This window comes from Nerophis lumbriciformis, linkage group LG25 (genome assembly GCF_033978685.3).
Source record: "Nerophis lumbriciformis linkage group LG25, RoL_Nlum_v2.1, whole genome shotgun sequence".
Classification (NCBI taxonomy): domain Eukaryota; kingdom Metazoa; phylum Chordata; class Actinopteri; order Syngnathiformes; family Syngnathidae; genus Nerophis; species Nerophis lumbriciformis.
The window spans coordinates 31784971-31799302 of record NC_084572.2 but is presented as its reverse complement, the minus strand read 5'-3'; the positions used below and the strand labels follow the sequence as shown (position 1 = coordinate 31799302).

The following is a 14332-nucleotide window of genomic DNA, read 5'->3' as shown; positions in this document are numbered from 1 at the left end:
TTTAAAAAAAAAAAAAAAGTTCAAATTAAATATGACATGATCTGACTATCATTTAAAAAGGTTTCCCTTTAGGGGACCTGTTTTTTTGTCCCCATACCGTCAGAGGTCCTCGAAAGGTGACTGTGTAAACAGAACGATGTCCCCATTAAGTAAGCATTGCCAGAACACACACACACACACACGCACACACACACACACACACACGCACACACGCACATGCATGTCTTGCCTACTTTGTGTGGACCCACGTTTGGTTAGTAGGTTTCGAGGGCCCCCCTTTCCACTATAGCTAGAATGATGAAAAAAAATATATCTAGCACTAGATGGGAGTAGAGAGTTGCAAACTCACTTCAGAATGCAAAACACACAAAGTAAAAAAAACATTTTACTTCTGTAGTTGTGAGGACCAGGCAAATGTCCTCACAAGTCAAATGGTCCTCACAGAAAGGGTGGTTTGTCAAGTATATGTCCACACAAGGATGTGAGACAAGTGCACACACACACACACACACACACACACACACACACACACACACACACACACACACACACACACACACACACACACACACACACACACACACACACACACACACACACACACAAATGAATGCATGGCTGAGTACAGAGGAGCCAGGTGAAGAATCACTATCACATTCTTGATCCTCTGATCATGAAGAACAAACAGTCCTGTTCCTTTTGAATAAGTATTCCTCCTCATGTAGCAAAAAGATGTGTTTCAATCAATCAATCAAACTTTATTTATAAAGTGCTTTACACACACACACACACACACACACACACACACACACACACACACACACACACACACACACACACACACACACACACACACACACACACATGTTATCATTTGGAATGGGGACCAAGTTTTTGATGATGACTTGTGGGGACCACCCTTTCTACAGGTTGTAGAGGCATTAAAAAAAATGGTGTAAAATGTCCACTGCCCAGTTAGCTCATACACGTCTTTAAATCTCTGGATTGATGAAGTAATGTGCTGATCGTTCTTACTGGGGACCCTGGGGAAAAAGACTTAATATGGTTCATGGGGACCAAATTTAAATAATTTTGCATAATTCACACAATGAGTGACTACTGAGGACCGTTTAACCCTTGTGTGGTGTTCATATTGTTGTTACTCAGCCAGCGTTTGTGGGTCTGATGGACCCGTTGCATTTTGTGGCTTTTAATGCCTCACAATCAAACACTTTTATGTTCAAATACTGAACAGATGTTTACCTTATCCCAATAAACATCTGTTCAGTATTTTAACATAAAAGTGTTTGATTGTCAACTGAGCTTGTTCCACCATTTAACTCCTAAAACTGAAATACAGTTTTAGGAGTTAAATGGTGGAACAAGCTCAGTGATGAGTTGAAGACTTCTTTGTTAAGGTTTAAGAAAACATTGAAAGGTGAGATAATTGAAAATGATAAAATATAGTAACAATTACTTTCATCCCATTGATTTTTATTTTTTTTTAACATTGATGTTCCAGGTAATCTTATTTTCAGTGAAGGTATAGGATAGGCAAATATAAGCTTTGGCTTCAGCCTATTCCTTTTTCGGTCATGCTTTTTCTTTTCGTTTCTTTTCCTTTTGTGTGTAAATGTGTAAGATTGTTATACTGTATATGTATAGTCTGTACTCTTAAACTGGTCACACAAAATGGTTAATGGTTGATGGTTGATTATATGACCGAAATAAACTATTTCATTCATTCATTCATATATGTATACATATGTATGTATACATATATACATATATGTATACATATATACATATGTATACATGTATGTACATATGTATACATACATACATACTGTATGTATGTATATATGTATACATATATATATATATATATATATATATATATATATATATATATGTGTGTGTGTGTGTGTATTGTCGGAGGCAGATATTTACCTATATCCGAATTTAAGTGTTACTTCTTTTGATTTCATAATCATATTACAAAACAGCTAGTGTTTTTCTTCCAATTGTGGTCTTTTGGTTGTCTGCAAAAACTGTGTGCTTAACCTTGAATGAGGAATGTTAGAGAGAGAGAGATAATGGACATTTGTTTTGGCTAGAGACACAGGTCTGCCAGGGACTTAAGAGGGGAGAGGGTGTTTCGGGGGGCAGACGATCTTAGGGGCGCAATTGAATGTTCTATGCTGGACTGGTCTCAAGGTATATCTGCAAAGCTTTGCAAATATATTACAAAATACCTATTCTGTCTCTGGTGGTTTTTCAACTCAGCTTTAAGTGTCGTAAAGAGCTTGGGAGCGACTTGTGACTTGAATTCCCTGGGAGGAACAACTGGTCCAAAACGCAACAGTATATATATATATATATGTATGTATGTCTGTGTGTGTGTGTATATATATATATGTGTGTGTGTGAATACGTATATATATATATGTATGTATAAATGTTTATGTATGTATTGTGAGGCATTAAAAGCCACAAAATGCAACGGGTCCATCAGACCCACAAACGCTGGCTGAGTAACAATATGAACGTTGCACGGAAAATTTCTCTGCCAGTTTCCGCATCCCACAGGGATTTTTCTTTTGTGTTTCTGCACCTGCGGTTCCCACACCAGGTTGCAACATTGTTTGTCAACACTGTCTGCTCTCATTTTCTCGCACATTTGACCCTCTGATGTTCTGTGTACCTACACTCTGTCCTCCTCCTGTCTAGGCCTGCTGTGTGTGTGTGTGGTACACAGAACATCAATTTCCCCACTTCTATTAGTCCCCCGGGTCCAGTGGACCCGGACATCTTATATGTAATAGAAATGTGTATGGTGTGTGGTCATTAAATATGTATTCTGATATATGTTCTTCACAGAAAATGAGCCAAAGTCAGTGAGTCTCAGTTAAAAAAATTAATTAATTGTATCATTTTTCTTTTAATAAAAAATGAAAACGGGTCCCACAGACCCGAACACCACACAAGGGTTAAAAAAAAAAAAAAAAAAGTTCTGCTGTGCAAATGTCTCACACTCAAACTAACCAGTAAACATGTTTTAGGGGCCAAAGCTTAAAAATCACTTAGGCATCTTCAGAATGGATCTGACTATCATTTAAAAAGGTTTCCCTTTAGGGGACCTGTTTTTTTGTCCCCATACCGTCAGAGATCCCCTAAAGGTGACTGTGTAAACAGAACCATGTCCCCATTAAGTAAGCATCGCCAGAACACACACACACACACACACACACACACACACACACACACACACACACACACACACACACACACACACACACACACACACACACACACGCACACACACACACACACACACACACACACACACGGGGTGTTAGTAGAGTTTACCACGGGAGGACGTGATGGTGCTGGGAACAGCGACTGCAGGCTTACTCCACATCTGGAGCTTCCATCAAAGTGTGAACGAGGAAATGTGACAGTGTAATCAGAAATAGAGCTGAAGGGCAGAGAGTGATGTGTGTGTGTGTGTGTTCCTCAGAGCGCCAGCTAACCAGACCAGATAAAAACACAGAGGTACCGAGCAGATGCTGCTGGGCTTTAAATAGAGCTAGCCTCTGCAGAACAACCTAGCCACATGATTTAAATATCAGCTGTCCTTCTTAGCCTCGTTCTGCTCGTTCCGTCACGACCTCCTCCCTCCTCCTCCTCGTGTCTGTGAGGGGGACACCTACGTACCTCCACCGAGTGAAAAGGAATTCCCAGGGGCGAGGACGTCCCACAACCACAAATAGCTGGTTTAAATAAATTGATCACCAGCAGGGGTGTGGCGCACCACTAGATGGCACTGTCCTTAGAAAGTATGGACTTGTCAGGTCTCTATCCAGGGGCACAGCGCCAACAGCCATACTTGCCAACCTTGAGACCTCCGAATTCGGGAGATTTGGGGGAGGCCGGGGGGTGGGGGGTGGGAGGAGTATATTTATAGCTAGAATTCACTGAAATTCAAGTATTTCTTATATATATATCCATCCATTCTCTACCGCTTATTCCCTTCGGGGTCGCTGGAGCCTATCTCAGCTACAATCGGGCGGAAGGCGATAGATATATATATATATATATATATATATATATATATATATATATATATATATATATATATATATATATATATATAAATATATATATATATATATATATGTATATATATATATATATATGTATTTTATTATATGTATATATATATAAATAAAAGAAATACTTGAATTTCAGTGTTCATTTATTTACACATGTACACACACAAAACACTCCTCTACTCATTGTATTTGAAAGTGCAATGGTTTGCAGCCAGTAGCACAGCCTTTGAAGGAGCATAGGTATGGGCAGTGTAATATTCTGGGTTGGAGTCAATAACCAGGCGAGGTGATGAAGTTATGTTTCCTTACTTCATACTTCATAACCGACTCCCACACTTGCCGTCAGGGTGCGCAATACAACGTAAACCAATGGCCAACCAAAAATTAACCGCAGATCACTATACCCAACATTCACCAGGAGATGGCAACGAACAACTTAGATCACTCTATTACAGGCAGCATCTGTGAAATTGAATTTGCAGGAAAGGAGTGAGTTTGGGGTTGAATTGTCCATCCTTGTTCTATTCTCTGTCACTTGTCGTCACCATGACTGTCTCTTCTTTGTTCTTCTGCTTCGTCTCCTTCTTGTTGTGTGTGCAGATGTGCATTCTCCAAAAGCCGTAGATGTTATAACGTGACTGTTTATATGAAGGACAAGCGGACGTGACGACAGGCTGTCCTCACTCAGGTCCGCACGGACCTGGAGGGGGCGTGCCTTAAGTCCGGCTGGAAATCAGGAGAAATTCGGGAGAATGGTTGTCCCGGGAGTTTTTCGGGAGAGGCACTGAAATTCTTGAGTCTCCCGGAAAATTCGGGAGGGTTGGCAAGTATGCCAACAGCTCCAAGTTTGTCATTAAAGCTTTCCAGTGAGGGGGTATCCAACTAAGTGCTCGGATCCCGCGCGTGTCAGCCCAGAGCATCCTGCCTGGCAGCGCAGCGTCGCACCTGCTGGTTCAGCCATGTCCACCGCCTTCCTCCTGACCATCCCACAAGAGCCATTCTCCAGGCAGGGTGGAGAAGACCACCAGACTTCACTGCGGGCGACCTCCGAATACATGGAATTGCTGCGGAGGACGCAGAATAGCTGGGACTAGACCTCCAGCTCTGGAAAAACCTGGCTAACCTGGTCGGCTCAACGCACAGAGATGCGACACCACTCTCCCCTCCGCAGAAGCCCTAAAGGTCTCAATCTTAATTGAGACCTGTGAAGTCTGCCCGGCAACAATTGGCCACCGGAAAAATGAAATAAACTAGTTTGTCCCTCTATTCAAAAGTAACATCAAACTATCCACACAGCCCCCAGATCCTGGTTGAGCTACTTCCCGATGTAAAAGGTGCCAGCCCAGAGCATCCTGCCTGGCAGCGCAGCGTCGCACCTGCTGGTTCAGCCATGTCCACCGCCTTCCTCCTGACCATCCGACAAGAACCATTCTCCAGGCAATGGGGAGAAGACCACCAGACATCACTGCGGGCGACCTCCGACTACATGGAATTGCTGCGGAGGACGCAGAATAGCTGTGACTAGACCACCAGCTCTGGAAAAACCTGGCTAACCTGGTCGGCTCAATGCACAGAGATGCGACACCACTCTCTCTCCACTGAAGCGCTAAAGGCCTGTGAAGTCTGCCCGGCAACAATTAGCCACCGGAAAAATGAAATAAACTAGTTTGTCCCTCCATTCAAAAGTAACGTCAAACTATCCACACAGCCCCCAGATCCTGGTTGAGCTACTTCCCGATGTAACAGGTGCCAGCCCAGAGCATCCTGCCTGGCAGCGCAGCGTCGCACCTGCTGGTTCAGCCATGTCCACCGCCTTCCTCCTGACCATCCCACAAGAACCATTCTCCAGGCAATGGGGAGAAGACCACCAGACATCACTGCGGGCGACCTCCGACTACATGGAATTGCTGCGGAGGACGCAGAATAGCTGTGACTAGACCACCAGCTCTGGAAAAACCTGGCTAACCTGGTCGGCTCAACGCACAGAGATGTGACACCACTCTCCCCTCCACTGAAGCCCTAAAGGCCTGTGAAGTCTGCCCGGCAACAATTGGCCACCGGAAAAATGAAATAAACTAGTTTGTCCCTCCATTCAAAAGTAACGTCAAACGATCCACACAGCCCCCAGATCCTGGTTGAGCTACTTCCCAATGTAAGACAGGCCAGCCAGTGTGGCTTGGTAAACTCCGCAGCATCATTTAGAAATCCCTCCTCATCTTTGAGCTCACGCCAGCGAGTGAAAGCCGAGGCAATGTTGATCCTTGACTGTCCTTTCATCCGGGTAGCCTCCCTTATTCTTATTTTTGTCTCCTCAGGCAAAATTTGTTGTTTCTTTGGTTGTTTTGCAGCTTCTGCCATGATAGCAGTCACTGCACATGGGTGTTCTTTTAGTTTTCTGGTGGAAGGCAGGCGTTCGCATCGACTTCCATCTTTTTAACGAACGGTGAAAGGGGGAGTGACGTATGCCGCAAAGCAAGTCAGCACATCTGCAGTTTTTCTGTGTGGCAGGGTTCTTGCCACCCTTCTCGATGTTACTAAGTGCCAGTGACAGCGATACAGACCCCTTCAGGCAATGACAGAGGTGTCATTCAACTAGTTGTAAGTCCATGTGTCATTCCAAAAGAGTTTGTGAAGGTTGAAAAGTTACTTAGTGCTGCTTTAAAACCTTAAAGGGGAACATTATCACAATTTCAGAATGGTTAAAACCATTAAAAATCAGTTCCCAGTGGCTTATTATATTTTTCGAAGTTTTTTTCAAAATTTTACCCATCACGCAATATCTCTAAAAAAAAGCTTCAAAGTGCCTGATTTTAACCATCGTTATAAACACCCGTCCATTTTCCTGTGACGTCACATAGTGAAGCCAACACAAACAAACATGGCGAAAAGAACAACAAGCTTTAGCTCGGATTCAAACTCGGATTTCAGCGGCTTAAGCGATTTAACAGATTACGAATGTATTGAAACGGATGGTTGTAGTGTGGAGGCAGGTAGCGAAAATGAAATTGAAGAAGAAACTGAAGCTATTGAGCCATATCGGTTTGAACCGTATGCAAGCGAAACCGACGAAAACGACACGACAGCCAGCGACACGGGAGAAAGCGAGGACGAATTCGGCGAACGCCTTCTAACCAACGATTGGTATGTGTTTGTTTGGCATTAAGGTAACGTGCAGAGTCCCCCAAGGTTCGGTTCTTGGCCCTGCACTCTTTAGTATTTACATGTTGCCGCTAGGCGACTTCATACGCAAATACGGTGTTAGCTTTCATTGCTATGCTGATGACACCCAACTCTACATGCCCCTAAAGCTGACCAACACGCCGGATTGTAGTCAGCTGGAGGCGTGTCTTAATGAAATTAAACAATGGATGTCCGCTAACTTCTTGCAACTCAACACTAAGAAAACGGAAATGCTGATTATCGGTCCTGCTAAACACCGACATTTATTTAATAATACCACCTTAACATTTGACAACCAAACAATTACACAAAGCGACTCAGTAAAGAATCTGGGTATTATCTTCGACCCAACTCTCTCCTTTGAGTCACACATTAAGAGTGTTACTAAAACGGCCTTCTTTCATCTCCGTAATATCGCTAAAATTCGTTCCATTTTGTCCACTAGCGACGCTGAGATCATTATTCATGCGTTCGTTACGTCTCGTCTCGATTACTGTAACGTATTATTTTCGGGTCTCCCTATGTCTAGCATTAAAAGATTACAGTTGGTACAAAATGCGGCTGCTAGACTTTTGACAAGAACAAGAAGGTTTGATCATATTACGCCTATACTGGCTCACCTGCACTGGCTTCCTGTGCACTTAAGATGCGACTTTAAGGTTTTACTACTTACGTATAAAATACTACACGGTCTAGCTCCAGCCTATCTTGCCGATTGTATTGTACCATATGTCCCGGCAAGAAATCTGCGTTCAAAGAACTCCGGCTTATTAGTGATTCCCAGAGCCCAAAAAAAGTCTGCGGGCTGTAGAGCGTTTTCTATTCGGGCTCCAGCACTATGGAATGCCCTCCCGGTAACAGTTAGAGATGCTACCTCAGTAGAAACATTTAAGTCCCATCTCAAAACTCATTTGTATACTCTAGCCTTTGAATAGCCCCCCTTTTTTTAGACCAGTTTTCTTTTCTCCTATGCTCCCCCCTATCCCTTGTGGAAGGGGAGACACACAGGTCCGGTGGCCATGGATAAAGTGCTGGCTGTCCGGGGTCGGGACCCGGGGTGGACCGCTCGCCTGTATATCGGTTGGGAACATCTCTGCGCTGCTGACCCGTCTCCGCTCGGGATGGTTTCCTGCTGACCCCACTGTGGACTGGACTCTTACTGTTATGCTGGATCCACTATGGACTGGACTCTCACAATATTATGTTAGACCCACTCGACATCCATTGCATTCGGTCTCCCTAGAGGGGGGGGGGGGGGTTACCCACATATGCGGTCCTCTCCAAGGTTTCTCATAGTCATTCACATCGACGTCCCACTGGGGTGAGTTTTTCCTTGCCCTTATGTGGACTATACCGAGGATGTCGTTGTGGCTTGTGCAGCCCTTTGAGACACTTGTGATTTAGGGCTATATAAATACACATTGATTGATTGATTGATTGATTAAAGGAAACTAACAACTATGAACTAGGTTTACAGCATATGAAATACATTTGGCAACAACATGCACTTTGAGAGTGCAGACAGCCCAATTTTCATCAATTAATATATTCTGTAGACATACCCTCATCCGCGCTCTTTTCCTGAAAGCTGATCTGTCCAGTTTTGGAGTTGATGTCAGCAGGCCAGGGAAGCTAGGGTCGATGTGAGCCAAGACATCCAGAGGGTTTAGCTCGCTCGTCTGCGGGAACAGACTGCCGCCATTGCTTGCCGTGCTACCGAGGTCCTTTGTCCCTGAATTGCTCACACACTCCGGCAGATTCAATGGGGGTCTGGCGGCAGCTTTCTTTGACTTTATTGTTGGAAATGCATCTGCTTTGAGTGTCGCAGGATATCCACACATTCTTGCCATCTCTGTCGTAGCATAGCTTTCGTCGGTAAAGTGTGCGGAACAAACGTCCAATTTCTTGCCACTTTCGCATCTTTGGGCCACTGGTGCAACTTGAATCCGTCCCTGTTCGTGTTGTTACACCCTCCGACAACACACCGACGAGGCATGATGTCTCCAAGGTACGGAAAACAGTCGAAAAAACGGAAAATAACAGCTGATTTGACTCGGTGTTTGAGAAAATGGCGGATTGCTTCCCGATGTGACGTCACGTTGTCTTTTTTCTGCAACATCAAGGTATATATTGACGCTTACATAGGTTTGGTGATAATGTTCCCCTTTAAAATCTCCAGTTCTGACAAACCTAAAGTCATACTGCTAGAAATGACGGGTAAAAAACTAGGATTCATCTCTCTACAACCTTGCGTTCAAAAGTAATTTGTTGTTTGGGTACTTTGGTAAGCTTGTTCCTGGAAATTAGAAACTGGACCTTAACCTGCAAATTCCCGGCATGCTGAACATTAAGGGCGGTACAGGGAACACACTCCTGGAAGTTTGAAAATGTAACTTGGATTCATCGTTGTACAGTCCTGTGTTAAAGACTTTGCAAAGGGTACAATCCCTACAACCTTAAAATCTTGGTTTTGGTTCGTCTGAGAATATTCCCAGTCATCTATGTCTTTGAATTCTGAGGGAAGTGAATCGACCGCAGCTAGGTTACGGTTATAGAAGACGTTTTGCCTCTGATTGTAGTAGGCTTCATCACTTTACGCTCACGACTGGATTGGACAGCTTTGGTTTAGACAACACTAGAGCTGTTCAATGTAGTTATGAGCATGAACTGATGAAACCGGTCAGGGTAATTATTTTTATATGCGTAAACGGCATTGCTTTTATAATTCAAAACCTGTCAATCATAATTAGGTTTCCACAGTCTCCCTGTCTACCGCCTGGAATGCAGATTTGATTGGCTGAGTATAGGATGGCGTAAGTCGCATGCAATTGGTCAGTGCATTTCATGATCTGACTAATGTCGGAGGCAGATATTTACATATATCCGTATTTAAGTGTTACTTCTTTAATTTCATAATCATATTACAAAACAGCTAGTGTTTTTCTTCCAATTGTGGTCTTTTGGTTGTCTGCAAAAACTGTGTGCTAACCTTGAGTGTGGAATGTAAGAAAGAGAGATACTCCTTCCTCTTATCTATTCTTATGTCCAGGTGCGGAGGACAATGGGCATGCGTTTGGGCTGGAGGGACAAGACTGCGAGGGTGGGAGGGAGAGAGACTTGATAGAGGAGAGGGTTTTTCATTGGAGGGGGGCAGACCATCTTAGCGGCGCGATTTAATGTTCTATGCTGGACTGGTCTCAGTATATTTACAAAGCTTTGCAAATATATTACAAAATATCTATTCTGTCTCTGGTGGTTCTTCTACTTAGCTTTAAGTGTCGTAAAGAGCTTGGGAGCGAACAGCGACTTGAATTCCCTGGGAAGAACAACTGGTCCAAACGCAACACTAACCAGTACCGTAAAGTCTATATACAGTAAGTGATTCATTGATGATAGGTCCATGTCTGGACAGGATGGCATCTGGGTCCAGGCTCAGACTGAAGAGAGGAGGTAGCATTGCAAATGTAGTTCCTGGGACTGTTTAAGTGAGTCATTCAAAGAGAAACTGCACTTTTTTTTTTTTTAATGGTATTTTGTCTATCATTCACAATCCCTATGTGCATTCTAACTCGTAAATAAACACTAGCAAAAGTCAGCCGACAATGAAGCGATTCGATCTATTCCACCTCTAAAGCGGTCTAAACACATCCAACATCCTCCATCAAGATTTTATATACATGCTGTAAGTATATATGTAATGTAGTAACAGGCACATTCATAATAACATGTAATGTTTACGTATTTTGGTCATTTTAAGCATACGGCGGTGTATTCATTTCACAGACGCATCACGTTTGCATTTCCCTTCAAAAACAACAACACTACTAACCATGGCAGACCTCATGAGAGACAACAAAGACTACTTTGGGACAAATTATGATCCAGAACCTTATATATTTGAGCCTGAAAATAAAGAAAATGAGCTACAAGTTTTAGAAGCGGAGCGATTAGCAGATCCAACAAGTAGCAGTATTGATAAGTGCGAGACAAGAAATACAAACTACAAACATAAAGAAACAATCACCTACTGTACAATGTCTGCTCTGAGTGGGATGCCAACTGATGGGATGTTTATATCTTTCAGCACGAGAGTTGTGTTCACCGTTTAGCTGCTAAATGAATCAAAAACCTTCAATCTAGAGCGGGGGGTGTCCAAACTACGTGCGGCCCGCCAGCTTCTATAATTTGGCCCGAGACACAGCACGAGTCCAATAAGCAATTTGGTCGGTCGCGGTGTTTTAATTTAATATACAAATAGTCGGCGGTCTGATAGATGCCATACTGTCGCCAACCGGTGGCCAACAAAAGTAACCCAAGTCAGTGGTCATTATGGTTGTGTGCACAGCATCTTACTTATTTGACCTAATCCAAACAACCTTCCCTTGTCATGGCGCAGAAAAAAAATAAAAAATTAACTAGCACAAAAATTCAACAAACCTGGTCACACATAACACATCCTGCTAATTGAACTTGGTGTATATTATAAAAACGTACAATCATCACACAATATTCAAACTAAACCCAATTAAATCCATTAGAAGGCATAATGGGAAAAATGCAAAACACCATCTTCACTCTTATCCATGTTTGGCACATTTTAGCTGCTTGATATGTTTGATTGATTAAAAACTTTTAAGGGGGTTGTCACGGAAGTAAACAAGGTGGGAGTCGAATTTGTACATACTCTTATAACAAATTATAATAATCATTAATTATATATCCATTATATTATTATAATATGTAATCATATATATATATATATATATATTATTATAATATGTAATCATATATATATATATATATATATATATGTATATATATATATATATATATATATATATATATATATATATATATCTGTGTGTATATGTATATATACATATATATGTGTATATGTATATATACATATATATATACACATACATATGTATACACATATACATATTAATACACATATAGTATATATACACATCTATATATACACGTGTGTGTATATATACACACACACATATATGTGTGTATATATATATATATACATACATATGTATACACACACACACACACACATATATATATATATATATATATATATATATATATATATATTTTTTTTTTTTTTTTTTTTTTTTTTAAGCCCAATGCGGCCGCTTAGTCAAAAAGTTTGAACACCCGTGGTCTAGAGGTAAAGAACTTAAAAAAACAAAACAGACAAGCTTCTTTTTTTGTGTCTTTCTCGCGATGTCCTTGGGTGTAAATTGAGTTTCAAAGTTAGAGATATGATTCATAATCTCGAATAACTTTTACCAAGTCACATTGTGCACAAACTAACTCAGAGGCAATGCAGCAGTTCAGTATGTCAATCGCTGCATGAGCTAATTAACTTTTTGTGATAAGGCAGCGCTATAAGCAATTCCCCCGCTTTTATAATAGCAATGTCGCTAATACTTGCTTGATATTCAGGTCACGACATGTAAATAGAGTTTTGTTGGCGGTTTTTAGATGTTTTTTAGAGGGAATTATGGGTGCAATAGATGACTCCATTATTAGCAACAATGTTAGCCCCCATTTGCTAGCGTTTTGTTTTTTTGCGATTTAAAATACAGAAACAAGACAAAATATGTTCTTGTTTTCCGCTGCAAATTTACCTTACCCCTTTAACTTCTTAAGGCCCAAGCTGCTTGTTTACATGCTTTTTTTTATTTATCTTTGCTATTTGGGCTTATTGGACCCTAATTAGAATAAAATCTAAAAATCATCTTTTAATATGATGTACTTAGTCCATAAGTACACAAACGTGTACATCATGTGTAGTGACATGCACATTTTTATTTTTACACTTTTTTTTTTTTTTCAAATTCCATTGTATGTTATACTCTTCTGACACCACCAGATGGCAGTATAAATGTCCATATGTCGGCATAAGACCCCAATTCAGTAGTGTACACAATTTTGGAAATAAGAGCTAAAAGGTGCTGTCCACGCATGTGGCCACTAAGCCTTTAGAGGTTAAGTTGTTGTTGAAAGAGGATCGAGAGAACATTACATTGGTTTCCTGGTGTTCCACAAAGTTTTCCGTACAACACCGTCCTTAAAAAAAAAAGAAGGTAAATCTTGTGTAACCCGAAATGACTGTTTTTCCAACTCCAAACTACAATGCGGGGCAGAGAGCAGAAAATTCACAAAAGCGTTCACATGAAAGAAAATAGACGTGTGTGTGTCTCAGGTGTGGCCGCGCACACATGGCGTATACGTTAGACCTCTCCAGCTGAGGCCTGCACGTCCTTATGTCACTATGTAAACACTCACTGAGGCACGGTCCCTGGGGGGCTTGTGCATCTGTCCGTTCACGTCACACTTGTATGTCAACACACACTCATAAACAAGAATGCAATGACGTGGCAAAGTTAAGATGTTTTTTTTGTTTTTTTACCCCTTTGCACCAAGGTTCTCATAAGATGATGCTGTGTCAAGATTCCATTCTGGGTTCAGGTCTGGAGGAGACATACCTATTATATTATTATTATCGGCGGTCACTCGAAGCGAGTATGACGATCCTCCTGATAGGGGTATATCCCTTTATGGAGGATGCCTGTGCGTAACTTTGTTTAACGTGGGGAGACTGGTGCACAGACAGTCACCACACGATCCTTGACAGAACCGGGTCAGGGTCCAGTGGCATGGAGTCCAAGGCGACTGGGGACCCTTTTCTGTTGCAGCCTTCTGCCGCCATCGCAGCCGTTGTGGTAGTTCTTAAAGCTACCGTCTTCCGCCTGCTCCGCCGTTGAGGTCTTCACCGTATCCCTGGGGCAGTCAGGTACTAAGGGGGCAGTCAGGTACTAAGCCTTTGCCAAGGGCCTCCTGGGGTAACAGTAGTAAAGGGGGGGTGGGGAGGAGGGGCCGGCAGACCGACAGCGAGGCAGGGCACACCGGGGCCCGCTCCAAGATGGCGGCGAGGAGGCGTGGCTGGCGGACCCGCGTCGAAATGGACTGCAGGTGCGTGGATCGCGCAGCTGGGCAAAATTAAGTGATCCCCTCTC

The 14332-nt window shown here is 42.4% G+C and overlaps 1 protein-coding gene across 1 annotated transcript in view; it reads right to left on the bottom strand.

The window, feature by feature from the left end:
* grin2ab (glutamate receptor, ionotropic, N-methyl D-aspartate 2A, b) overlaps positions 1-14332 on the bottom strand; it is a 344912-nt gene that overhangs the window by 52977 nt on the left and 277603 nt on the right. The gene's annotated exons all lie outside the window — the stretch shown is intronic.